The 27679-nt window shown below is 36.0% G+C and overlaps 1 protein-coding gene across 1 annotated transcript in view; it reads right to left on the bottom strand.

The window, feature by feature from the left end:
* The window catches only part of LOC122809546 (neurogenic locus notch homolog protein 1-like), a 2715638-nt gene that overhangs the window by 2536859 nt on the left and 151100 nt on the right, over positions 1-27679 (bottom strand). The gene's annotated exons all lie outside the window — the stretch shown is intronic.

The raw sequence follows: 27679 nt of genomic DNA, 5'->3' as shown, positions 1-27679 counted from the left end.
CCCTATTCAAGAGTAACCTGGACCAGTAGATGGGAAATTAGAAATACACCCTGTGTCTTGCACCTATGTTTCTTGTCCTAGCTTACATATACACCTTAAAATAGCCTCTAAGGCATATAAACTTCTGGGATACAATTTGTATACTTGGCTAGGCTTATAAAGGCCCCAGTGGTTATTATCTTAGTATACACCTATTAACTTATAATGAGCGTCTCATGGAACTTGGAATATATATATGTCCTAGACCAAACAGCGGTCTGATAGTATTTTAATCGGCATTGCTCTATCTCACCAGTTCATCTATCAGAAAAGGATACTCCACTGATTTTTTTCTAGGCCCCATATGTCATACACTTGTTATAAACACTGTCATGATTATTAGCTCAAATATTCTAGACTAAGACCACTGAGGAGCATCTAAAGGTAAATAAGTCATTGTCAAAAATTGAAATAAACATTAACTGCAAAATGGACTATGTGCTGTTTTTTAGTAACCATAAAAGGGTTAAACTAGTACCTTCAGACTCAGCTATTTATTCACAATAGGAAGCAATTGAGATTGTGTAATGGGGTAAATATCTATGGAGATGGTTAACCAGCCATCCTTTCCTTTGCTGACCATGTAGAGAAAGCTCAGAACCATGTCTCATAATTGCTAAGAATTTGCTCCAGAATATAATACCTGCTTAATCAGATTAAGTAAAATCTCGCTTGAGAATTAATACCCATCCCCCTACTAGATGTGGGTATGGCAGTGGTTGTCTCAAACTTTAAATGGGTAAGACTATACAATTTTTATTATCAGTCATCTCCACTACAAATACTTCAGAACTTCATGACTTTTTGTAGGTTCATGCAGCAGTTTCCAGGAAGGGATCACTGCTGTGTTACTCTTTCTAGACCAGCTGCACCTTAAATGTAATCTGCTTTACAGAAACGGTTTCAGCGAGGTACCTAGTGCACGCATTTTTGAGATATGTACTTCTTCTACTTCCTTGTTATTCTCATAGCTAGTGACCTGGACTATAGCTGAAAGGGGCTATTGGACTAGTCCTGTTACCCAGAACAAATCATCAGATCAATAAAATAATTTCAATCTGTTCTGTTTCCACAATATTGTCTTTATTTTAGCAACCTTAAAGGCATTGTAATTTTCCAACCTATTTCCTAGATGCTCTCAGTTAACACCAAATGCATACTCAACAAGATCATTTAAACAACACCTATTTGCTGACTTACAATGAAATTTGCAAGAAGTATGACAGATGTGTTACATGACACAACCTTTTAGAATTATTTTTCTTGACTTGTCATGCAACCATGTGTCTGTCTGTCTTTCTGCCTGCCTGCTTGCATGTCTGTCTTCCTCGGTCTCAACCACAAAAAGGCACACATGCAGACACTGAAACTCAGGCACATGCACGTGCGCACACACACAGACACACACACACATTTATTTATGGTCTTTGTGGTGTTTTGGAGTATGACAGATTCCTTGTTGTGTGCTATGAAGAAATTGTGTGAATAAGCATTGGATGGAAGAAGTATAACACTTTATCGTGCACATTTCCAATCACTATCTTATGTTTTGTCATAAATAATCCTATATCTAAGGTTAAACATAATGATGAATTCTTTCTGTGATTCTCATTAAGAACTGCATCCTACAAGGCATGTTACATCAGCATGTGGAAAGAAATTCACATTAATTATTGGGACTATCAAGCCTACTGCTTGTTTCAAAGGTGTGCAGGAAAACTGGAGAAAATAGTATTTGTTAGCTTATCAAGTCTTAATAGTTCACTAAAATCTGCAAAATATTAAGGTAGACAATTTTATTATATTCTTATTGTAGAATTTCACTATTAAATAACTGGCAGTAGAAAACAATTATGGAGTTTATATAGGTCAGAGGTGAGGTTCATAAACTAGAAACATTAATATTGACTTACCATTTCATTTTGAACATATATCCATTCCAAATTCATTAAATGTTCACATAAAGTGGCCATAAATGTTTCTTTTTAATTTATTATTTTCTGGTATTTGCTTGCATCTTAATAGTTTATACTGTTGTCTTCTTACAGCTTTGAATGTTGACTTCTAATCTGGTATAATTTGATACACAAGTTTTATAGTACATTGGTATTTGCTGTAATATGGTCCCGCCTATCTACACTTCTTAGATTTCTCTCACTGCTAGTAAATTGACATTTAACTTAATGATAAGGGCACCACAATGTTTCTGAATATGGGTGTTTCAGCTTTAGAGTGATCATTTGCCTTTTCTTTGTACCTTGTAAAATAGACATTGGGTATCTGTAGAACTGACAGTTATTAATGAATGCACGAACATTTGTTTCGTGAAAATTAATCAAACAACCCATCAGTATTTGAACACACGAACATTTGTTTCGTGAAAATTAATCAAACATAAACAACCCATCAGTATTTGAACATTTAACACGGACATGTTAAACATGAAGCTGAAGACTTTTATAGTGATCAACACTGCGGGAGCGTTTACCATTTTTACGCATTTAAGCATTATCTTGCACACAAAAATAAAGGAAGTTGGAAATGTTTATTCCATGCATTTTTAATGTCTTGGAACCAAAATTAGACTTTGTCATAGCAGCAGCATATGTGCTGAAAATCTGTACATGATATTAATAACATAGTGGATAACAAGATACCATATGGGAAACTTTTGATATTAGACAGAACTTGACACTGACTCCATTCTTTTCTGGCAGCCATTACAAATGTTTTACACAGCGAAAAGGTCACATGATTAATTAGGGGCAGTCACCTTATGATGTGCAGAGGAAAAATATATTCTGTGCCAGGTTTCTCACCATGGCCATAGGTAGTACTCAGGAGTGTGAAACTGTCTGATATAAGCAATGGAGGAGCAGTTCATTTCTTCTCTGTTTCCAGCTTGTGGATGTCTTGGTCAGTGAGGGGTTGGTGGGAGGGCCATCTTTTATGCACAGCCCAGAGTGGGAAGAAAATGATCTGATATGCATCAAGCAGTAGAAACATGGAATGTCATGGACAAAGGCACATTTAAGTCAGGAGCACAGGGCGAGTTCCATTTTGCTGTGCTAATGAAGCCTTTATTAGTGTGTGTTTTATAGGTAAAGTCATGTCTCATAACACAAAGAAAATCTGCTGTTTGTTGCAGTTACTGAATTCCTCGCAGGCATGACTAATTTTCTAGTTGATCTGTAAAACTGATATTCATAACTTCAGAGTTACACAGGTTGGTTTCCTAAACAAAAGGTTTCATATAATTTACATGTAAACATTTGGTATGAATTCATCACATTTATTGACTAATTATACATAGTATGTGTTTCAATGTATTTAATTACAAATAACAGCCGCCTGAGAACAGCAAGTGTCCATGTAGTTTATAACATGCCATTGCTGTCTGGCATATCATCTGTACTAAATGACTGGGTTAGTTTTGGAAACTGATATCCTTCAAGTGATCTGTTTATACATATTCTGACAGGACTTTCTTGTATTATTAATTTCTGACTAATACAATTTTCCCTGAGACAAAGTACACATTTCCTTCACTTCAAGCAATATTGGACCAAATCTGATGATAAAATCTTCTCATAAATTTCTATAGTACAAACAATTAAAATCTGCTACAGTCAAGTTACCCTCTTGGCCATGTCCCAACAAAATCATGTGCTAGTACTTGCATATCTAACGTGCAGATGTTTTAAATATTCAAAAAATCCAGACAGATCCCTTCTACTGCACTTTTATTACAAACATTCTGATGAAAACTCCTTTGCCAATTAAACACACACCATGCTTTAAAACTGCATTATTCCACCTCTCAAATATATTTTTATAGCGTTGTGTGGCAATTGCATAAGAAAGCTGCCTGAATCTACTTACCTTCCATAGCCAAGCAAGGGAAGCAAACAAGGGACACGAGGAGTTATGAATACTACACAGAAAAAAAGCAAAAATCGCACTTGGTAGCACATGTGTTGTACAGGGAGCCAGTCCGCCGATAATCCACACCATCCAGTCCACAGATCAGATCAGGAACAGGAAGTAATGACAGTGAGTAGATACGCCTGCCTCCGTCTTGTCAATGAAGAAAGGAATAAGAGGCGGGCATGAGATGCATTATGTATTCTGGATTGGAGCAGTAGCTGGGGACGTCAGTGGTACAAAAGCATCACTGCTTGGATGCTTTAAATAATGCACAACAAGAGCAGCTACTGAAACTCATCAGGGGGAGGGAGGGAATGGAATAACACAGTAGGGGGGGCCATTCTATGTGATCGTGCTTGAATTACGGAAGTGGGGGAGTGCGCAATACTACAATGTGGCCGGGCGCAATGCTAAAAAGTGGAGAGATAGAAGTAATGTTAAACTAACGAATTGCACCCTTTATGATGCTGGCCTTTACGGCGCCCTAGGCGGTCGCCTAGTTCGCCTATGCCTAAGGCCGGCGCTAGGTCTACACTCTTGAGGGAGGACAGGGTAGTCCCTGCCCTTCTGAGCTGAGAGATGCTGGTTTAAGGCTTATTGTACCTGCTTATTTGAACTGTTTTTTTTTCTGAAATTGTTGCACTTTGCTGTAGCATAGATTAGATTCAGACCTGCTGAATCTAGTTCTGTTTGTATAACCTGAGCACTAAACCAGGCCATATTTTATTGGAGAGGGTTTCCCTGCTCCCTACTTAGAACACATCTGATTAAAGATTGTCAGAACATTGCTCAGTTGTGAGCATTTTAATTGGTTAATTTGTTTAAATCAGTTTGCTTTAATTACCTATATAAGTGCCATGTTTGCACAGGTTTGCTTTTGTTTTAGCAAAGCTCCACAAAGTTTGGCAACCAGCTACAGTTCTGCTCTATTTATCTGATCAATCCAAGGCATCTGCTGATTTCTTCAAAATGTAAGTAGAATTTTTCATTGTATATTGCACTTTTAACTGCATTTTTCTGACATTACTGTTTATTTGAACTGTTTTTTTCTTTTTCTGAAATTGTTGCACATTGTTTGCTGTAATGTAGACTAGATTCAGACTTGCTTAATCTAGTTCTATTTGTATAACTTGAGCACTAAACCAGGCCATCCTTTGTTGGAGAGGGTTCTGCTGCACCCTAGTAGCAGGACTGTGAAGATAGAAATCACCTGATTGAATGCTGCTGGAACAGGGCTCAATTTTGAGCTTTTTTATTGGTTAATTTGTTTAAATCAGTTTGCTGTCATTTGCTACATAAGCACTGCATTTGCACGGGTTTGTGTTTGTTGGCAGTTATAGATGCAAACACTTCTGCCTGCAAAGTACTCTGCTGGTGCTCCATCAATAATTTCTCACAACTGTCCTTCACTAACAAGTGATACATTCAACAAAGTTCTAAAGGTAGGATCTCTAGCCCTTCATAGTTTTTATCCACTTCTCCTGTCCTCTACTTAAACTGGTCCTTCCTGTCCTCTCCCTGTTTTTCTACCATATCAACTTACCTAACATTATGGATGGACAACTTCCCACAATTTCTCCAGGCAGCCTGGTTGATATTGGCATCCTGAGGCAATGTAGCAATTGGCTCATGTACACTGACAACCCACTTCTTCTAATCCACACAAATTCATTATGTGAGAGATGCATCTATATCAAGACCCCAGAATCCAGGCTTTTTACTCACCCATCAGTTCATCTGATACTAATCAGATTGTCAGCATGCACACCTCACCTCCTGCCAAACCAACAACACATAAACCTACATATACGGAGATACTTACCGGGAGCTTACCTAAACATCAGAGACCTCCCAAACACAAACACAATTCACATAATACATTCTCTGCAGAACATAGTAGACATAATATATCACACACCAGTGTCTCACCAGTCAAGCCCCTAAGGCATAACACAAAAACAAAGATCTTAGTCATAGGTGACTCAGTTGTGAGACACACAGATATCCCTCTCACCAGGGTGGATAAGGAAAAAGTCATGGTCTGCTGTCTGTCAGGTGCCAGGATTCAGCCTTTCAACAATAACAGGCACTGTTATGACTCCATCATAGTCCATGTTGGTTTGAACAATTTGAGAAATACCTGACTGGACAATATGAAGACAGACATTACTGAGCTCTCTGATTATGTACGTCAGGCTGGTACGTCCCTAGCCTTAAACAGCATTTTACCTTTGCATAGGATGGTACCACTATACAAACAAAAATTGATTTACTTCAACAATTGGCTTAGTTTCTGGTGTCATTCAAAGGGGATCCAGTATCTGTCAGCCTGGGATGACATGGTCAACAGACCTCGATGTTTTGCCAGAGACTGTGTTCATTTGTCACCCCCTGGGATTTCTGTTACTGGTTAAGGCTCTTACCACCTACAGTGTACCTTTTTAGGCAATGTTACAAGAACAAAATTCCACACATAAAAATACCCTCTAAAAACAACCTCAAGTTTATGCTGCTAAACGCTAGGAGCCTAAACCAGAAACTGCACTTACTGGAAGCAGTCCTCACCTTGCAAGATGCTGACATTTGTGCAGTCACTGAGACCTGGTTTAGGGCTGTGGAGAGTACCCCAGCTATACCAGGTTACATTTCCTTCCACACGTTCAGACCACAAACTGAAGGCATGAGAACTAAAGGAGGTGGTGTACCAATACTCATTAAAGATAAATACACCTCTAGATTGTAAAATACAACAAAAATCCCAGTATGGTCAGAAATAGTTTAACAAGTAGCACAAAACATAAAGTAGCACTCTAGCGCCTCGGCTTAACATAAGCCTTCAAGGAGTACCTTCATCATACAAAACCACATCCTTTATACCCCACAGCTGCCAATCAAACAATTAAACAATTAATTAATATAACAATTACATATTTAAATAATTTTTAAAAAAACATTACATTTTAAAGATACATATCAAATAATATTTAAATAACACATTTCCAACAGCAGTCTGTGTTCAGACCGTGTAGAATCAAAATCCCATATTTCAAAATAAAAAGTATTTCTTTATACAACAACAAATTTCTAACATAGTCACTATCTCCTTTTCCCTGTACCTGTTCTAAAATAGTAGCTCTTAAATCTACAGAATTACTATTATGATACAATTTAAAATGTTGGGCTAAAGCGCTCTCTATTATACCTAGCCTGATATCTCTTAGATGTTCTGATAATCTCTTCTTAAACATTCTCTTAGTTTGCCCTATATAATATTTATTACAACTATACTTGATTGCATAGTTCAGTAGTACAATGATGTTCCCCTACTATTTCATGTCTGATATTATTAATTTCAGGAAAGGTTTGTACTATATAATGACACCCTATACAACTACCACATGGTTTAGTTCCTTTAAATTGAATCTGCTGTAATAACCTATTATTAGGACTCTGAAATTTAGCATGCACTAACATATCCCTCAAACTTTTTCCTTTCTTATATGAGAAGACAGGACTCTGTTGTACTAATCCTGATAACTCCTGAAATGTATATAAAAATGTCCAATAATGCCCAATAATTTGTTTTACACTATCACTTAGAATATTATAGGTCATTACTGAAAAAAAACTATCATCACTAATTTTGCTCTTCTCTCTGTATATAGAGGCTCTATGTACTATATTAGCAGTGCCGCCATATCTTTCTCTCCTTATTCTAATACTTTTCTCTATCACCTGTATATTATAATTGCTATTCTTAAACATATCCACTGTACGCTGCAAATCTTTTTCAAAATCGTAATTATTGTTGCATAATCTTGAAATTCTCAAAAATTCTCCATATGGTAGAGATTCTAAAGTGTGTCTAGGATGACAGCTATTATCTAACATATCCTGATTAACTACTTCAAACTTTCTATGTAAATTAGTATTTATTCCCTTTTCAACTACCCCTTCTAATGTTATGTCCAAAAATGAAATTGTATTATTATATTGTAAGCTATCAGACTGTACAAGGAATCTGTTATGTTGCAATTCTGTTATAAAATTTTGAACAAGTTCCATTCCACCTTCACAAAGAAAAAACAACTCATGTATAAATCTAAAATATAACTTAACATATTGTTTACAGAATAAATTTGTATAAATATATTCCGTTTCAAACATGCCCATAAATAAATTAGCATGCATAGACACAAATGAAGAGCCCATTGCTGTACCCTGTAGCTGATGGTAAACTTTGTCTTCAAAACAAAAAACATTATTTTCTAAACAAAATTTTAGAAGTTCCATGACATAATGCACTAATGGATTATCACCCAGATATAAGCTAAGAGCTTCTATTCCATATATGTGTTTGATATTTGTATATAGGCTTTTTACATCTACTGTTACCCAGTACATTTCCTTTTTCCAGTTAACATTTTTTATTTTTTCCAAAAAATCAAATTAATCCTTTATGTATGGAGGGAGACGTATAACTTTCTTTAATAAACATTTATTTAAAACCATTCCTAAATTGTGTAAAAAATACTTTCTTGCAGACACAATTGGTCTGTCAGGTGGATTAATCAGATTTTTATGCACTTTGGGTAATCAATAAAAATATGCCATTTCCGTTTTATCACAAGATAGTTTCTTCTCCACATCTTGTTTAGTCCAATACCTTAATCTTAGCCCCTTCTTAATTAAACACATATATTCTTCCACCATGGATCTCATTACTACTTCATATACTTCGTCTTCTTGTAACAAATCTTAGCACATTTTACTATATTGTGAATGGTGCATCACTACTATTTGATTTCCTTTATCTGAAGGTTTTATAACAAGTCTTTTCTGATTAGAAAACTCTTTTAGTGCTAGCCATTCACTTTTTGTCAAATTATAATCAATGTTTTTTTTTTTTTATCAAAATCTTTAAACAACATTTCTACTTCAAAAATCAACCATAGACTGATTTTTTTTTTATTCCCTCATGAATGAACGGTGGTATGAACTTGCTTGTAACCTTTAAATCTGAAGTCTCTATAGGACAGTAAGCATTTGCATCACTGTTACATGAAACAAAAGAAACATCAGACACATCATTTATTGAAACATCTTCCTCTATACTATCAACTGTCACATCATGTACATTTTCAAACCAACTGCTTTCTTATGAACATGAAAATAATACCATAAGTGCATTTTTCTAATCATCCTAAAAATGACATTTTAAAAAAATGTATAACTGCATTCAAATTGTCATCCTGCATACAACCTGACAAATTCAAAACATTTGTATTATTCGTAACAAAATCAGTACCATTTTGTCCTTTTGTTATTTTTTCCATTGTCGTTGATATGTGCCTTCTTTCTGCTGTTCATGGTCGTATTCTTGATATTGTCACTTTCTTGACTGATACTGTCCGCCCCTCTGATGATAATTCTCTTGCATTTATTGAGCATTACTCGGCTCAGGCAAAAAAAGGATATGCCTGTTCATCTTCAAAATCACTTTGGTGCCAACTGGTATCACTAAAAGAAACTTAATCTCTTCCTTTCCCCTTCCTGTTTCTGGAAGCGAACTTGTGACCTTGGTCTCTGATTCGTTGGCCTAAAAAAGGCCATACCATTTTCATAATCTCTCAGGTCTCTTTTAATCTTATGTTGCTTCTGTTCACATAATTTTTTCTCATAGACACCCGATTTATCTTGGATGTCACTTAAACATATTTCAAAACGGGCTTTGTCAATTGAAAGCAACAAGTTATTACAAACTACATTAATGTCTTTTCTTAATGCAGAGTTTTACCTCGTCATGCTCTACTAATATCTTAGTCCATTCAAGCGAACAACGGTGAGCAGCTTTTTCCCATCTCTGCCTAAAAGCTTTCTCTTCAGTGCTAGACATGTCAAACAGCAGAGAGGGAAATTTCATAGCCCGTAGCCGCCTAGAAGCTATATCAAGCTCCAAATACCTCTGGAGGCTCAGTTTGTTAAAATGGGCTGACGTTTCTTTATTTAACAATTGCTCTAATTTGTAAAACAAAGTTCTTGCTTTAAAAGGAAGTGCAGTGGAACGCTTACCAACCTCGGAAAAGGGATTTGACACACGTTTGCTTCTGGTTTCACTTAGCAGCCTTTCCCACGTCTGCAAGGCTAGCCCTTCACCACTGCTGGCTGGTCTTTCACCTCTGCCTTTCTGTCTCTCTGCATTCATCCTCAAAAAAAACATTCATAGTTAATTGAGAAGAGTCAGATGAATCTTCTCTAAAACTTCTAGGCTAATTCAATGCTGGATCACTGGCCAAACCTGCCACCCACATAGTACCTTTTTAGGCAAAGTTACAAGAACAAAATTCCAGATGTAAAAATACACTCTAAAAACAACCTCAAGTTTATGCTGCTAAACGTTAGGAGTCTAAACCAGAAACTGCACTTACTGGAAGCAGTCCTCACCTTGCAAGATGCTGACATTTGTGCAGTCACTGAGACCTGGTTTAGGGCTGTGGAGAGTACCCCAGCTATACCAGGTTACATTTCCTTCCACACGTTCAGACCACAAACTGAAGGCATGAGAACTAAAGGAGGTGGTGTACCAATATTCATTAAAGATAAATACACCTCTAGATTGGTTAAACAGCATGATTCCTTTGAATTACTTCAGGTGCAGTTGACTGTAGGTAAGATCCCTCTTCAGGTTATTGCCAGCTATAGGATCCCCTCCATGAATTAGGACATCCACTCAGTCTACTTGGATCTACTTGAGTCAGTCAAGATAAAACCAAACACCCTGGTTTTGTGTGACTTTAATTAAACATGCATTGACTGGGTAAATTATACTTGTTCTAAACTACTTGTTCAAAGGTTCCTTGACTTCATTAACTCCAATGCCCTGGACCAACTGGTTGACCTCCCCTCAAGGGGCTCAAACATCCTGGATCTGGTGTTTACCAACATGGGGGACCTTTGCATCACCCCCAGTGTGTTGCCATCCCTGGTGAGATCTGAGCACAGATCAGTCTCAGTAGAAGCCTTAGCAACAACTAGTCTAAAAAAACTTCTCCAAGGTCAATTACAACCTCTTACATGACAGCATAAATAGCTTCATAGCCCCTCCCCCCACTGATGGAACAGACACCTATATTGGTATACATGAATGCGTTATACAAGCACCTGTACAATTGTATTGACTCTGCCTTACATGGTGGAACCAAAGCAAGATCTTCAAGGAAAAACAAACCTGCCTCATGGACAACTGTCATTAACATGCTGTAGAATAGTCTTTGAGACACTCAGCAAAGCCATAGACAAGGGCAAATCTGTGCATGCAGCCTACCTAGTCTTAGTCAAGGTGCTTGACACAATCCCCCACTACCCACTCAGGCATCATTGATAAACTCACCCAGCTGGGTAGCAACCCATATATTGTCAGGAGGGTTGCAAACTGGCTCACTGATAGAATTCATTCGGTCAAAATAGGGGACTCCACCGCCTCCAGCAGACCCATAACCAGTAGTGTTCTGCAGGGATCAGTTCTGGGGCCCCTACTTCTCAGAATCTACTGTGGCTGACAAAGTTTGCTGATGACTGCAAACTGGGAGCGGACATTGAAACCCCTAGTGATGTCAACATCCTACAAATAGGTCTTACACAGACTAATGACTGGTGCCAAAGTCATGGTCTTAAACTTAATGCAAAAAAATGCATTATCATCCCCTTTGGCAAGGGTGATGTTCCTGCAAACTACCACATCAATAGCAATACCCTAAGCACACAGTCAATGGTGAGAGATCTGGGAACACAGGTCAACAGCAACCTTAACTTCGATCACCATAACTCTACAATGGTAAGAAGGGCATTTTATATTGCTCATCTCATAAGTAAGGGCATTGCCTCCAGGGAAAAAAAAGAGGTTATAACCCACTGTACTCTTCCCTCATCTGGCCAATAATAGAGTATAATGTTCCCTTTGGTATGTTCTTTTCCAAACACCTGCAGTAATTGGAGAGACCACAAGGGTTCCGTACAAAGAAAACGCAGGGTCTTCAAGATCTGTCTTATGTAGACAGACTAAAATCATTGTTACTTTACTCTTTGTCATACAGACTGCTCAGAGGTGACCTATGCCTTGCATATAGAGCAATTTCTGACCCAGATTTAATGGAAATGCTGTACATTCACAAGTCAAATGGCACATGCTCAAAGGACCTTAATATGGTATGCGACATCAACAGAACTTGCTGGAGATACAGATTTGTCTCCCAGAGGTTGGTACAATTGGATGGGTAACTGGAACTTCACTCCAGGGAGTTCCACCTGTGTCCCTCTTGGTCATGGGCAATAGGTGCTGATTTTAATGTCTGCTTGAACTAGACACCCTTGGAAACACAGGTTGAAATTGGTTAGACTTATACGTGCCCTGGGGCTGTTAGCCTAGTAACCCCCTATGCTCCTATGAATCACCAGCATTGTTATACCTTATGCAGGCTTGAAATCCTTCACACAAAGACAAAGGCCCAGAATTTCACTTTGTACTTAAGTATAACTCAGGAGACAATTCAAATTACTTAATGAAAAAACATGTGAAATATGAGCCTAGATAATTTAAGTGTCTGTCTCTCACACAGAATAAAATCACCAGGTCAAGATTTCTTAAAATAGAAAACAAAATGGAGCAGGTAAGACAGAAAGCAGCTCTATCAGTCAAAGACTAAAAATATATGTTTACTTTTTCACCCAGCAAGGAATCGCCAGCAGTGCTATACCTTAAGCAGGCTTGAGATCCTTCAGACAAAGACAAAGGCCCAGAGTTTCACTTTGTATTTAAGTATCACTCATGAAACAATTCAAATTATCCAATGAAAAAACGTGAAATATGATCCTAGATAACTTAAGTGTCTGTCTCTCACACAGAACAAGCCATAAAGTCACCACATTATGATAAGCCCTCATCATCATAATGAATACCCTTTTTCCACATGGGGTCAATGTGTCATGACAACTGTTGCCATCTGATGATTCAATGCCTCTCTCCTACCTTCTTCTACAGTCATGCCTTCCTGTTGCAGGTCTTCTCTCACACAATCCATCCACCTCTGCTGGATTCCATCATTTCCTCTTGCCTTCTTCTTGTCTGTCCCAAATAATATTCAACAGATTGTCTTCTGCTTTCCTGCAGATAAGCTAATATCTTTGACCTTCTCTGCAACTGGAGCTACTTCAGCTTCTGCTCTGATGTCCTCTGTTTTTCTCCTGTTCCACAGTGTGGATCCTATACCTGTCTCAGGCAGTTCATCTCCATCACCTCTAGCTTGTCAAATCACTCTTCTTTTAATGCCCAGGTTTCTACACCATACAGTAGTACTCTTAGCACCACTGTTTTGTACACCTTAGTTTTCAGCTTCTTTGGCATTCTTCTGCCATACACTACACCTAACAGTCTATGCCAGTTGGCTGTAGGCCCTCTAATCCTAGGCTTTGACTTCCTCATTCGGTTTCCCCTCTCTTCAACCACCAACCCAGGTAACTCAAAGCTGTTACCCTATTCCACTATTTTCTGTTCTATCTCAGTTCTCAGCTTCTTCCAATTTCCGTCATTTGCTGCCATTAAAACCGTCTTACCTGCACTAAGTTTCATGCCATGTGTCTTCAGTTTTGCATTCTATTCCCATCTCCTTTCTTATTCACAAGTCTGCCCTTGATCCACATTGTCTGCATACAGGAATTTTGTTGATCTGTCCCCTCCTACCTGTTTGCTAATGTAGTCCATCATCAGTATGAATCGCAGTGGGTTCAGAGCTGAACCCTAATGAACCCCTACTCCCAACTTGGAACACCAATGTCAGTCTGAACACTGTACTTGTGTCACTGGGTCCTTCTACATAACCTGCACTATTTCTAACAGTGTTTCTGGGACTTTCAACCATTGCAGGACTGGCCCAATCAGCTTTCTTTGGACCAAGACTAAGAATGCCAAGTTTGACTCTCATCAACTCTAGTTTCTTCTCTACCATCTGTCTCACTGCAAACATCAGGTCAGTTGTGCTGCATCCTGATCTGAATCCAACTGTTCATCTCCCATCTTGCTTTCTACTACTCTGCGTATTCCTTTATCAATCACCCTCTCCAGAACTTTCATGCAATGTGGTAGGAGTTTGATACCTCTGTACTGCCCACAGTTTTGGATATCCCCTTTGTTCTTGTACACTGGCACTAGTTTGCTTACTCTCCAGTTATCTGGGATATGCTTATCTCTCAATACTGCTTTGAGTACCCTCAAGAACCATTTCTCCCCTAATTCCTCCAATGCCTTGATTATATCTACTGTGGCCTCATCCGAGCCGGATGCTTTCCCTGACTTCATTTTCCTTAGTGCTGTTCTTACTTCTATACTGGATTGTTTTCTTCCTTATCAAAGGCTGTGAATGGGGCAGTACAGCTTTTGTGTGGTTTTCTTCTTTCAGAAGCTGCTGGAAGTATTCTATTTCCATCTGCCTTTGATGTCCTGGGTACTACTGAGCAGGTTGTTGCTGGCATCCCTTATGACTGGGGTCATGACTATCTCCTTCATCTTTCTGTCTCTGCCTTGCAACCTGACATGAGTTTTTGTGCCATCTAATGAGTCACTTTACAGAAGCTGACAGAGTGCCTCTGATGCCTTATTTTTTGCTATTGCAACTGCGCTGTCAGCCTCTTTGTTAGTCAACATGTATTCCTTCTTAGCCTGGTTCATCTTTTCTATCTCCCACTTTTTTCAGCCCTAATTCATTCTTTCTTTTGATAACTTCCTGGACTTCTACATTCCACAACCAGCATTCCTTATGTACTTATCTGTTCTGTGGTCCTGACACATGCTATTTTGAGGCACTGCCATTCTTCTTCATTTCCACCTATTTCCTGTTCTTCCTGAGGTGCTAGATCCCTAAGTATTTCCTTGAAGTTTTGCGCTTTTGTGCATGTTTCTGTCTGCATGTCTGAGTGCCTTCATGCTTGCATGGGTGAAAGCGTCAAGTGAAAGAAAGCACTGACTGCAACAAGTGGTTTATCTCTACATAGGTAAGAAATTCAATATATGGCATTATTGACTAACTTTAATGCTCAGTGGTGTACCCAGGAAAAAGTGCACACAGCAGCACTATGGACAAAATCAGGAAATGCAAAGGGAAGGTGGTTGGGGATGGACAGACCTTACTTTGATTTTTTTAAATACTTTTATATGAGATATTATGGATGAATGGCTCTGAGGATGAAAGTTCATAGGTTCATAGGTAGGTACTAGGCTATCAGCCCTGGGGCCTATATAAGCCTAGCCAAAAAGGTTCCCTGGCTTTTGCTACCCAAGAAAATTATTTTCCTGTGCCCCTGTCAAGCAGTGCCACAGAAGTGATCCCTGGAGTGAATTTTCTATTTTACATCTAGTCATCAAGATTTTTCTTAAAGAGGGCCAATGAGGAGCTTTGCTTGACATGAATAGGTAGTTTGTTCCAGAGTATGGGAAGTCTCTGGGACAGGAATCTATCCCTCCAGCATGTTCTGTTTATTGTGGTGACAAGGTTTAGGTCCCTGGAGCATGTGGTTCAGAGATACTGGGATTTCTTTAAATGAAGCATGTCCAAAAGCTCTGGATTTGACATAGCCTCTGAGTAGGCGATATACGATGGAGTAGAGCTGGAGTTTTTTGAGATGGTCTGCGTATGGCATCTGTTTGAGGCTGGTAATCCTCTTAGTGAGGTATTTCTGTGGCCTTTCCAATTGTTGTAGGTGTCTTGTGAGATGTATGCCAAACGGGGCATTGTACTCTATAATGGCTCTAATGAGGGATGAGTAGAAAGGAACAATGACCTCCTTTTTTCTAGAGGAGAACCCTTTTGTGATGAGGTCTGCCATGTAGAAGGATTTCCTGACTACTGTGGCAATGTGGTTATCAAAGGAGAGACTACTGTCCACCTGTGTCCCGAGGTCTCTTATCACACTTTCAGTGTTTAGTGAGCCTATGTGGTAGTTCATGGGTACCAAGTTTTTCCCAAAGGGGATGACAATACACTTCTTGGCATTGAGCTTGAGGCCATGACTTTGACACCAAGCATCTGTCTCTGTAAGGCCCTTTTGCAGAATGTGATTCTATTATGGCTCCCAGTTTGCAGTATTCTGTCAACTTTGTTAGCCAAAGACCTTCTGTGTTGGCCTGCACTTCAGAGAAGTAGATCCAGAACAGGAGAGGACCCATGACCGAACCCTGTGGTACTCTACTCATCATTGGTCTGAAGTCGGACTTGTGGTTGGCTACTTTTGACCTGTGTCCCGAGGTCTCTTATCACACTTTCAGTGTTTAGTGAGCCTATGTGGTAGTTCATGGGTACCAAGTTTTTCCCAAAGGGGATGACAATACACTTCTTGGCATTGAGCTTGAGGCCATGACTTTGACACCAAGCATCTGTCTCTGTAAGGCCCTTTTGTAGAATGTGATTCTATTATGGCTCTCAGTTTGCAGTATTCTGTCAACTTTGTTAGCCAAAGACCTTCTGTGTTGGCCTGCACTTCAGAGAAGTAGATCCAGAACAGGAGAGGACCCATGACCGAACCCTGTGGTACTCTACTCGTCATTGGTCTGAAGTCGGACTTGTGGTTGGCTACTTTTACTGTGTGGGTTCTGTCAGTGAGCCAGTTGGCCACCCATCTTTTGACATAGGGATTTATGCCCAGTTTAGTGAGTTTATCTATAATTCCAGAGTGGGGGATGGTATCGAAAGCCTTGACGGGGTCAAGATAGGCTGTGTGCACTACCTTGCCCTTGTCTACAGCTCTAGTGACTACTTCAAAGAAGTTAATCAGGTTTACTAGACATGATCTACCTTTTACAAATCCAAATTGAGTGAGGTCCAGGATTTGGAGGTTACCTATGTCTCTGTTTATAAGCTCCAAGATGATACATTTCATGGCCTTGCAGACCAGGCTCGTCAGGGTAATGGGGCGGTAGTTTCTGGGGTCTGTGGTGGCACCCCCTTTGTGGAGTGGGATAACCGTCACTGTGCGCCATTCAGTAGGCACATAGCCTGAGGTGAGGCTATGATTGAACATGGTACTTAGGTGCAGTGCCAGTTCATTCTGTAGTGGTTGTAATTTGTGTGTGTGTGTGTGTGTGTGTGTGTGTGTGTGTGTGTGTGTGTGGACACTAAATAATTACATAACATATATTTTGGATGTAAAACACTTACTCCATTAACAATTGCATATACTGCATTAAGTCTGAAGCATTAGGTAGAAGAGCTATTTTACATCAAAAATATACAAAAACATTATGTAGAAGAAAAACCCACAAACAAATACAAACCAATTTAACAGATATCTCATTCTGTAAGCATTCTCTAAGGTGTGTGTTATTGTGTAACTAACAGCCTTCAAAGTGTGTAGATGCTCTCTCCACCTGCTACATCGAGCCTCAGAACATCCCTCAGAGTGTGTTATTTGCACAGTAAGACACACCCTGCTGGACATTATTGCTTGTGAATCACACATCTTGTGTGCTAATAACCAAAGCAGGAAAAGGCCAAGTGGATAAATGGAAGTATTAAAAACCTAAACCAGCTAAAGAAGATAAGGGGATAGGATGGGCAACAGTGGGAAATGTAAAATCCTTGAAGAGGTAAAGCAGGATTTCTGATCACCAGGAGAATAGTGGAATTTTCTGAAGCACAGCAAGACAATAAAAAGTTGAGGTAAGTCAGAGTCAGAAAGAATAAAGCTGTACACACAAAATATTTGCAGGACATGAGAAGATTTGAAGAAAAGCAGGAGTGGATCCACATAGATAGATGCCAATGAAGAGATGTAAAGTAGACAGCAAATGGAAATAAAAGGCGTTGTATTGCTAGAAGCAGGAGACTGCAACAGGATCAGATCTGCATGTAATGCATTCAAATGATAGCAACAGGAATGTAACAAACAAATGAGACTAATTCACAGATGCTTTCTCACTGCTGATAAGTTATGTAAAGAAGGGCAGGATAAGATCAGCAAGTGCTGAATGTGTTGGGCTGATATGTATCCTGCAGATGCAAATGGACTGAAAAATGGAAGCTTACAGGTCATGAATGGGAGAACATTTAAGTACGAAATCCAGAATTTTCCTGAAATGTTTGCAACTGGGGAGCACTGCACTGAGGAGTTTAAGTGGTCATTAAAAGCAATGAAACTTGTTTCAGCTCTGTTCTTGACAATGAAATTAGTAAAAGCAAAATGTTGAAAAGAGAGTAATAGAAATAGGATAATTAAAAATTAAACATGACATTTACAGTTCATGAAGAAGTGGAAAGGTCATAGGACAGATGACAGCATGCCACAAAGTGGATAGGTCATAGTACAGTTCATAGCATACCACAAAGTGGAAAGGTCATATGACAAATTATAGCATGCTCCAAAGTTGATAGGTCATAGGACAGATCACAGTATGCCATGAAATGGATAGGTCATAGGACACATCACAGCATGCCACAAAATGAATAGGTCATAGGACAGATTATGGCATATCACAAAGTGGATAGGTCATAAAACAGATTGCAGTAGTACTGGAGACCTGTGTTGGAATTTTACTGTATCTGAATCCTGGGGTTACAACAGGAAACAGTGATCAACATGAAAACTCAATCTGTAGATTACAGAGAAAGATGTGGGGTATTTCTTTTCTTTTACAATTATTTTAACAAGCTTCTAGACATGGAGAACAGGAGAAAGAATGGGGTATACAAATTGTTAAAACGGTACTTGCGTATTATCGTAACCACATTCCAACTGTGTTTTCACAGTCCAGTCTTATGAACACTAAATTTTCTGCTCCACGTATTATAGCAATCACATTAAACAGTGTTTTCACAGTCCAGTCTTATCCTAAACAGTTATTTTTCTGCTCCAAATACTTTGAAATGTATATTATTAAATGTGTCTGTCGAAATATTACATGGAAAACTGTTAGATAGTATGTCATTAAACTGCTTCTTCTACAGATATCTCAAGCAGATTCCAAGCGTGTGTTTACAGGGTGGTTTGCTCATGAGCACTAGTACATTATGTAGTCCAAAAAGATTGGCATTTATATTATTATACAAATATAAATACAAACATTGAAAGGAAAGCCGTAAAATGGTGTTGCATTACAATGCTTCTTGTATGGGTGTCCATGGGACATTTACATGGGGAACCACAGCTGTAACGGTCATGCTGAATGCATTCATGCCTGGCAGAGAAATACCCTAGGGGCGCTTCCTGAAAGGGGGTGGCATGGCTGCAGGGGTGTCGTTATATATCTGCACTTAAAAATCAAGGGATGGTTTATAAAAATGAATGAAGTTCACTTGCAGAGCAAACCGAACAACATTTTTTGTACCGGCATGTATTCAGTGAATAGCACAACTTAAATGCAAAAGCACAGACCCTTGATAAGTATGACAACTGGTCCTTGGTTTACTTTTCCATGAAAAACAACTACTTTGTCACATTTATATGTGACGTTCTTTTCAAAATGTGGGCAAACTGTATATAACATTTATGGAGATGAGAAAAGGTTTGCACTGAGCATGGAATGTGGTTGCGATAATATGTAAGTACCCTAAAAACTAATGCCTAAATATTCACTCACCATCTTGGCAAGGCAGTGCTAAGCAATAATCATCCAATTTGTACTTGGGACTTTCATAGAAGTCCCCCCAGCAGAGACTCCTAGTGGTCTCTAAGCAGGAAGAAAAGAAAGATTGTTAATGGTAGTTGTTTGGTATTCCAAGACTCATAAATATGAGTTCCAGAACTGCAAAAATGTATGAGCTAAAGTGCAGACTGGTACATTCCTAATCTGACATTGGTGATCTTGGAGTGTTTGTGCAGATATACATACATATATATATATATATATATATATATATATATATATATATATATGTGTGTGTGTGTGTGTGTGTGTGTGTGTGTGTGTGTGTAAGAATTGCTATGACTGTAGAATATGGAATGAACTAGAAATAACTGTCACCCAAACCTGTGCTGAAAAGGTTCCAGTCTTTCCTTTATGGGCCAAATCTTCTTGTACCTTTCAGTATAAAGTCAACAAACACTGTAGTTCAGTTAAGAATGTTTGATTAGGTACAGAAGAGGTAGATGTCAAAAATATCTGAATCAAATCTTAATGCCTGTAGCTTCTGCACTCATTATACTGTCCATAAATTCTGGCTCAGAAATGCATTATTTCCAATAACAGTGCTGATAATTATACCTGTACTTTCTGCACTCACATTCTGATCCTCCTGAATAGTGTTACTAATATTCTGGAATGCTGGATATTTGACCTGAATTCTGCACACATACTCTTGAGTGTCTGTACTAAACTTCTTTTTTTTTTTTCAAAACAAGTTTATTGTTTTAACATATAAGAGAAATATCATAACAATTTTATACAAATAATTAAAAATAGGTATTATTATAATATTCAACAAAACAACTAAAGTATTTACAAAGACATCCACTACAATCAGATCAATTAATTAAACTAAAATACTGTGCTATTGAAATTAGAATTTTTTTAACAAATTTTGTAAATTATCCCATACAATAAAATGTGATGTTTTTCTAGTTGTTCTCATTCTAATTGTGCTTATTTCCATATGACACATTATATTCATAACATTTTTAAATTCATTGAACGAAGGAGGTGTATCTGAAATCCAATTTCTAGTTATTATTTTCCTAGCCACTGCTAGGATAGACCATAACAAGGGAAGCTTAATCTTTTAACACATTGAGGTACCGTGTGTTGAATAATATAAGAGACTTAGAAATAATGAAATTATCTGTAAAAGAGCCTGCAAAATTCATTAATTGACTTCCAGTATTCTTTCAACTTCATACAGTCATAAAACATATGAGCCCAGTCAGCATTAATTTCTACATTACATCTCTTACATAGATTATCTTTATTATTAATTTTATTCATCATCAAAGGTGTATAAAAAGATCTATGTAAAAATTTCCATGTATAAAGTCTCCAGACAATGGAAGATGTAGTGCTATAAGCAGATTCCAATATATATTGTTTATCTTGTTGAGTTGGTGGGTCCCCATTAATAGAGGTGAAATAATTCCAGTATGAATCTACATTGTAAAAAGTTTCTTGTCTGATAATTTTATGTATATATGAAAGTTTACCTTTATCAGAAACTTTATGCTGTAAATTTATTATCAAGTAATCAATCAGTTTTGGAATAGATTCTTTAACTGTTATAGACATTAGATCTATTCTATCAATGAGATGTTGTCTAAAGATCTGAACCTCTAACCAGCAAGTTTCTCTTAGATCAAATTCTTGTTTTAAGAAATCTAGATTTTTAACTTTATTATCAGATATCAGCTGATACCAGTACTTTAGATTATTATCTATAGCTAAATGAGCTCCTTCAGAAGTAGATGACATAAGCATACCCTGAGTATAAATTATAGGGAATACAATAAAATTCCATTCCCTATACTTAGGGTGCATGAATATAAAGTTACGATAACTAATAATAATATTTAATGGGTAACAGACCATATGTTTAGGTGTAATAGGTGAAGTACAAAATTCCTTTAGCAACCACAACATGGAGTTATTTATAATCATATTTTTATGTGTTAAGGAGATTTTCATGAAGTGCATACTAATTAGCTCCCAATAATCTTTCCATTTTGTGACATATGACCGATCTATTAATAAAGTAATAACTTTTATAATAGAAGAGATAATATATAAATTAAAGTCTGGAAAAGAAATACCCCTTGAGACCAACTATTAGTATGTTTCTTTAATGCAATCCTAGGTCTATTAGGTGCCCATAAGAAATTTAACATTAGTGTATTCAGTTTCTTGATAGTTATTTTTGTAGGTGAAAGTATTATTGATTGTATTAAGTATAAAATCTTGGGGAATATTATCATTTTAATAATTGTAAGTCTCTCCTCCATAGTAAAAACATATTATTACAGGTATTAACAAGATTTTGTATATTAAGAAAACAGGTATTATAGTTATTATATATAATAGATTTAATATCTTTAGATAGTATTATACCTAAATAAGTTATCTGACCTGAGTTGGGTACATATTTAGTAAAATCACTAATGAGAGTATTTTTCGTGTATATATAGGTAGTATTTTAGTTTTTCTTCATTGAATATTAAACCAGAAATATTTTTAAAATTCATCATTTTATCAAATAAAGACTGCATAGAAGAATTAGATCCTGCTGATGTAATTAGAACATCATCTGCAAAAAGTTGAATTTCTGATGTTGTATTTTCTTCTATTTCAAAACCCTCTACGTCAGTACTGTTTCTAATCAAATTAGCCCAAGGCTCCATTACTAAAGTGAATAATAGTGGAGAAAGTGGACATCCTTGCTTTGTACCTTTAAGAATAGGTATTTTTTGTGAAACATATGTTCCTACCTTAATATAAGCCAGCGTTCCTTTGTATAAATGCTCAATTAAATTTACAAATGCATCAGAGAAATTTGTGCACTTCAGTAAGGTAAACAGATAGTCCCAACTTACTGAATGAAATGCTGAAACGATATCAAGACTAATAAGTGTTAAATCTTTCTTTTTCCTATTTGCAAAATCAATTAATGTTAAAGTTCTTCTTATATTATCAAAAGTATTTCTATTTACAATGAAGCCCGTCTGATCTATGTCTATAATGCCGGGGATAATTGTCTTCAATCTATCAGCAAAATACTCATAAACATTTTATAATCAACATTAAGTAATGAGATGGGTCGATATGAAGAACATCTAGTTGGATCTTTATTAGGTTTTAAAATTGGTGAAATAAATGTATATTGCCAAGATGGGGGTTATTAACTCAGTTTGGGCCAGAATAAAACCTTATGTATTAATGAATATGTAGTTTTAGAAAGGATTTTATATATCTCTGGTATAATACCATCATTACCCGGTGCTTTGTTTGATTTAAGCTTATTTATTTGTGTAATAACTGCTGTATATGAAATACTCTTGTCCAATAGTTTAATCTGTTGTTTATTAAGCTTTTATTCATGTTTGTGGTTATAAACTCCTTTATTTTATCTTTAGGTTCCATGTTAATGTTGTTATGGTTAATCTTGTGAAAGTGATTTCTAAATTCATCCAGTATTTCTGGTATACTAGAAACATTCTTCTTTTCCTTAGAGAAAAGATTTCTTTGATATGGTTTTGTTTATTCAATCTTTTGTTTTATTTTTAAGTCTATGTAAGTATTTGGGGCTTATTGAATAAGACAAAACTTGTATTCTCTAAAGTTATTTTAACTTTATGAGTTAAAATTTCTTTGTATTTCTCATTTAGTTTGTTTATTTCTTCAATAACTTTCTTGTCCATAATATTTTCTTTATTATTATGTTTATAAGAGTCTAGTTTACTTTGAATATCTAACAATTCCTTATCCCAAGATTTCCTTTTGTTATTATACCATCTGATACTTTGTCCATATAAATATGATTTTAAGGCATCCCAAACATAGACAATGGAGACTTCAGGAGTATTATTTATGTCTAGAAAATGTTGTACTTCTGAAAGTATATATTCTTTATAGTCTTTTAGCTGAGTTAAGTATGCTGGTATCCTTTTGATCTGAACATTATGAGTATTTTTATCATGAATTCAAAAACAATTGAGTTATGATCAGATATAGGACATGAAATGATTTTGGAATTAATTAAATCTGTTACCATCTGGTTAGAAATAAAGACCCTATCTATTTTTGAATAGGTTTTGTATCTGTTAGAAAAAAAGGTGTATGGTAATGATTTTGACTCTATCTGATTATTAATATCATTCAAATGATAAGAATTAGCAAAATCATTTAAATGTTTTGCATTAGATGTAATTCTTCTTTTCTTTATAGTGGTAGTATCACTTTCATGTAGTATACAATTAAAATCACCAGCTAAAATAATATCCCCTACAGAGAATGATATGATCTTATCAATATGATGTTTCACTGTATTAATACCAATTCCAGGTATCCAATATACATTAATTAAAGTGTAAGTCTTCCCATTAATTTGTATTGTAACCATACAAAACATTCCTTTGTCATCCTGATAAGACTTAATGGTTTTAGGAATGGGCATACTTTTATTCCATAAAATAGCCACTCCTCTTTTTTTCTGAGTGTGTTCTGAACTAACCAGTACTGTATACTTATTAGTGGCTAGTTTATCAATATCTTTTTTCACGAGATGGGTTTCTTGTAGGAAGACTAGATTGGCCTTGTGTAGATTAATGTATCTTATTAGGCTTGCCCTTTTACACGGATTATTCAATCCATTAATGTTTAAAGAAATTCCTTTTAAAGATGTCATTTGGCATTTTTAAAACTCAAGAATCTTATGATCGAAATAACAAATAACAAGATAAATAATGTTACATCTCCTCTTTTAGGTGTACCTTTAAATATAGCTGTATTTATTAAATCTCTTATGGGATTTTGTATAGGATTCAATTTTGTTTGTAGTGACAATGAGTGTACAAAATATATTGTGGATGTCAAAACTATATACATATAACAATGAACAAGTGAAAATAATGTAAGGATTAAACCTTGCATCCCGCCTGGAGTTGAAAACTCCAACTTAGAGCAGTATTTACTACTCAAGTTAACCCCCTACCCTAAGCAGCAGTACCTCAGCTACCACCTTATCAATTTAATACTAGTTATATTTAACTGAGGTTAACAGTTTTCAATTCAATTATCTATCAAGACAAAACTACACATTTGGTAAAACAGCATCATATAAACTAAAATAAACTTTTTTTTTTTTTTTTTTTTAAAACTGTTCATACTATTATATAGATCTATGTAATATATAACACTTGTATTCTAATAGCATTCAAATAATCTTAATGTTAGAAATCAAGAGGAGAGAAAATTATGTTCTAACATTCATTTAAATCAAAAACTTTGGCTAATATGATTCAGACATTACATGCATTAAGATGCATCTATTTTCTGTCATGTGAATTCTATCAACAGCTTCCAAAAAAATCTTGAATTGTTTGTATATGAGCATTTACTTAAACTCATTATTGTCAATAGAGTAAAATATTGTATTCATAAAAATTATAAATCATATTGCATAGTTATGCAGATTCTCAGAAACACCTGCGTTATTACCTAAAAAAAAAGCCATCACACACATAAACACAGACACACACACATACATATACACACACACATATACACACACCCACACACACACACACACACACACACACACACACATATACACACACACATATATACATACATATACACACACACACACACACACACACACACACACACACACACACACATATATATATATATATCTGATCTCACTGAGTTGTGTCTTTGTAGAGCACTATCCTACTTGCTGTCCATAGAATAAATCTGTCTGCTTTATACAAAATAATGCACAGCAAACACATATTAGTAACCAGATTTTACAATCATGCTAACCTACTGCTTTAAAATATATCACATGACATTTCTTCCATAATAGAGTTATAAGATTATTTATGCTTGTCAATCAGATGAATTAAATGAGTTATAGTAAAGTATATGTTTGGGACACAAGTTTTTAACACAGATTATTATGCTACTGTTAAGTAGATTTTCAAAAACATTTAAATAAATGTTTCATTTTCTATGCCTTCTAAAATAAGATATTTACTTGCTACAAGAAACTACATCATCTAAACTCATCATAACTGACACATTTTATGAATAGAGTATTTTTCCTGAATCTGTGGTGTGTCAGTGTGATAACCTTGTCAATGTTTATACTAACTGCTTTCAGTTTCTCTGTGAAAATTCTGTGAGTGAAGCTTCTGAGGAAACTCATGGACACTGTGCATGAGACAGCCCACATCCCAGATTGTCTCCCTTAACATTTTGGCGGGAAACTTATTAAAACTTGTGGCAAACATTCATTTTGTCAATAGAGTAAAATATTGTATTCATAGAAATTATTATAAATCATATTGGATAGTTATGCAGATTCTCAGAAAAAAAAGCCATCACACTCACACACACACACACACATACATACACACACACACACACACACACACACACACACACACACACACACACACATATATATATATATATATATATATATATATATATATCTGATCTCACTGAGTTGTGTCTTTGTAGAGCACTATCCTACTTGCTGTCCCTAGAATAAATCTGTCTGCTTTATACAAAATAATGCACAGCAAACACATATTGGTAACCAGATTTTACAATCATGCTAACCTACTGCTTTAAAATATATCACATGACATTTCTTCCAGAATAGAGTTATAAGATTATTTATGTTTGTCAATCAGATGAATTAAATGAGTTATAGTAAAGTATATGTTTGGAACACAAATTTTTAACACAGATTATTATGCTGCTGTTAAGTAGATTTTCAAAAACATTTAAATAAATGTTTCATTTTTATGTCTTCTAAAATAAGACATTTACTTACTACAAGAAACTACATCATTTAAACTCATTATAACTGACATATTTTATGAACAGAGTATTTTTCCTGAATCTGTGGTGTGTCAGTGTGATAACCTTGTCAATGTTTATACTAACTGCTTTCAGTTTCTCTGTGAGAATTCTGTGATTTGAAGATTCTGAGGTAACTCAAGGACATTGTGCATAAGACAGCCCACATCCCAGATTGTCTCTCTTAACATTTTGGCGGAAACTTATTAAAACTAGTGACAAACATTCATTTAGCAGTGTAAATGCATCTAAACATGACAGAACCTCCACAATGTATTCCACAGATCATCACAGCCTCTATGCAAGTGAAATTAAACTCAAAATTACCAACAAGCAATAAAACTCAGCATTCTTCTCCCAACTCAATTTTCATACAAATCCTATTATTCACTGTGCCCACACAGTCAAAAGCATTTCTATATATTAATAAAGAAAAGAAAAGAGAGTAGAAAATAAAAGGGTGAGGCAGAAATAAAAAATGTAAGAGAAAGCTGTAAGAAGTATATACAATGGAATGTTACTTACTGTTTATATTAATAGAGTTAAAAATAAAACATATTATTTACTCTTATTTAGTTCTGATTATTATTAGTTAAAGCATGACAGATTATTTACAAACAAGCATAAGCAGTATAATCAAGAAAGTATAATTAGAAATAGCATTTAAAGAACTTATAAACTTTTACAAGAAATAAATATGTTATTATTCTATTAATGATATTTTCATTACTGTTCTCTCCCTGCCCTCCCCACCCTTTACCCACTACATAATCTAAATAGAATGTCATTGTTTAAACAAAGAAAATAATAAAAGAAGAAGGAAAAAAAAAAAGATAAAGATAAAATAATGTATCAAATTACTAACCTTACTTTTTTCAGAAAGAAAAACAAATCGAGTCACAGCCTGCCATTAAATCCTCAGGCATTTTGACTGGTTATGAAACAAAACATTTCTTTGCACATAGAGAATAACTCTGATTAAATCTTTTCCAAAATATTTGTGGCTTTCTGGAAATGCAGGAACTATATTCAAAAAGATTAATAATGAACTAAAATGATGAGAGAGAAAAAAAACATATAACAAATCATTTGTTTTTTAGTCTTTTCTTCTTCTCTGAAGTCTTCCAGGAAGCTTCAGTTGCCAATCTCTTTAATGAAGAACTA

This window comes from Protopterus annectens, chromosome 8.part0, assembly GCF_019279795.1.
Source record: "Protopterus annectens isolate FY-2018-M chromosome 8.part0, PAN1.0, whole genome shotgun sequence".
NCBI classification, from domain to species: domain Eukaryota; kingdom Metazoa; phylum Chordata; order Ceratodontiformes; family Protopteridae; genus Protopterus; species Protopterus annectens.
The sequence above is the reverse complement of the archived record's forward strand: the minus strand, read 5'-3'. Positions and strand labels throughout refer to the sequence as shown.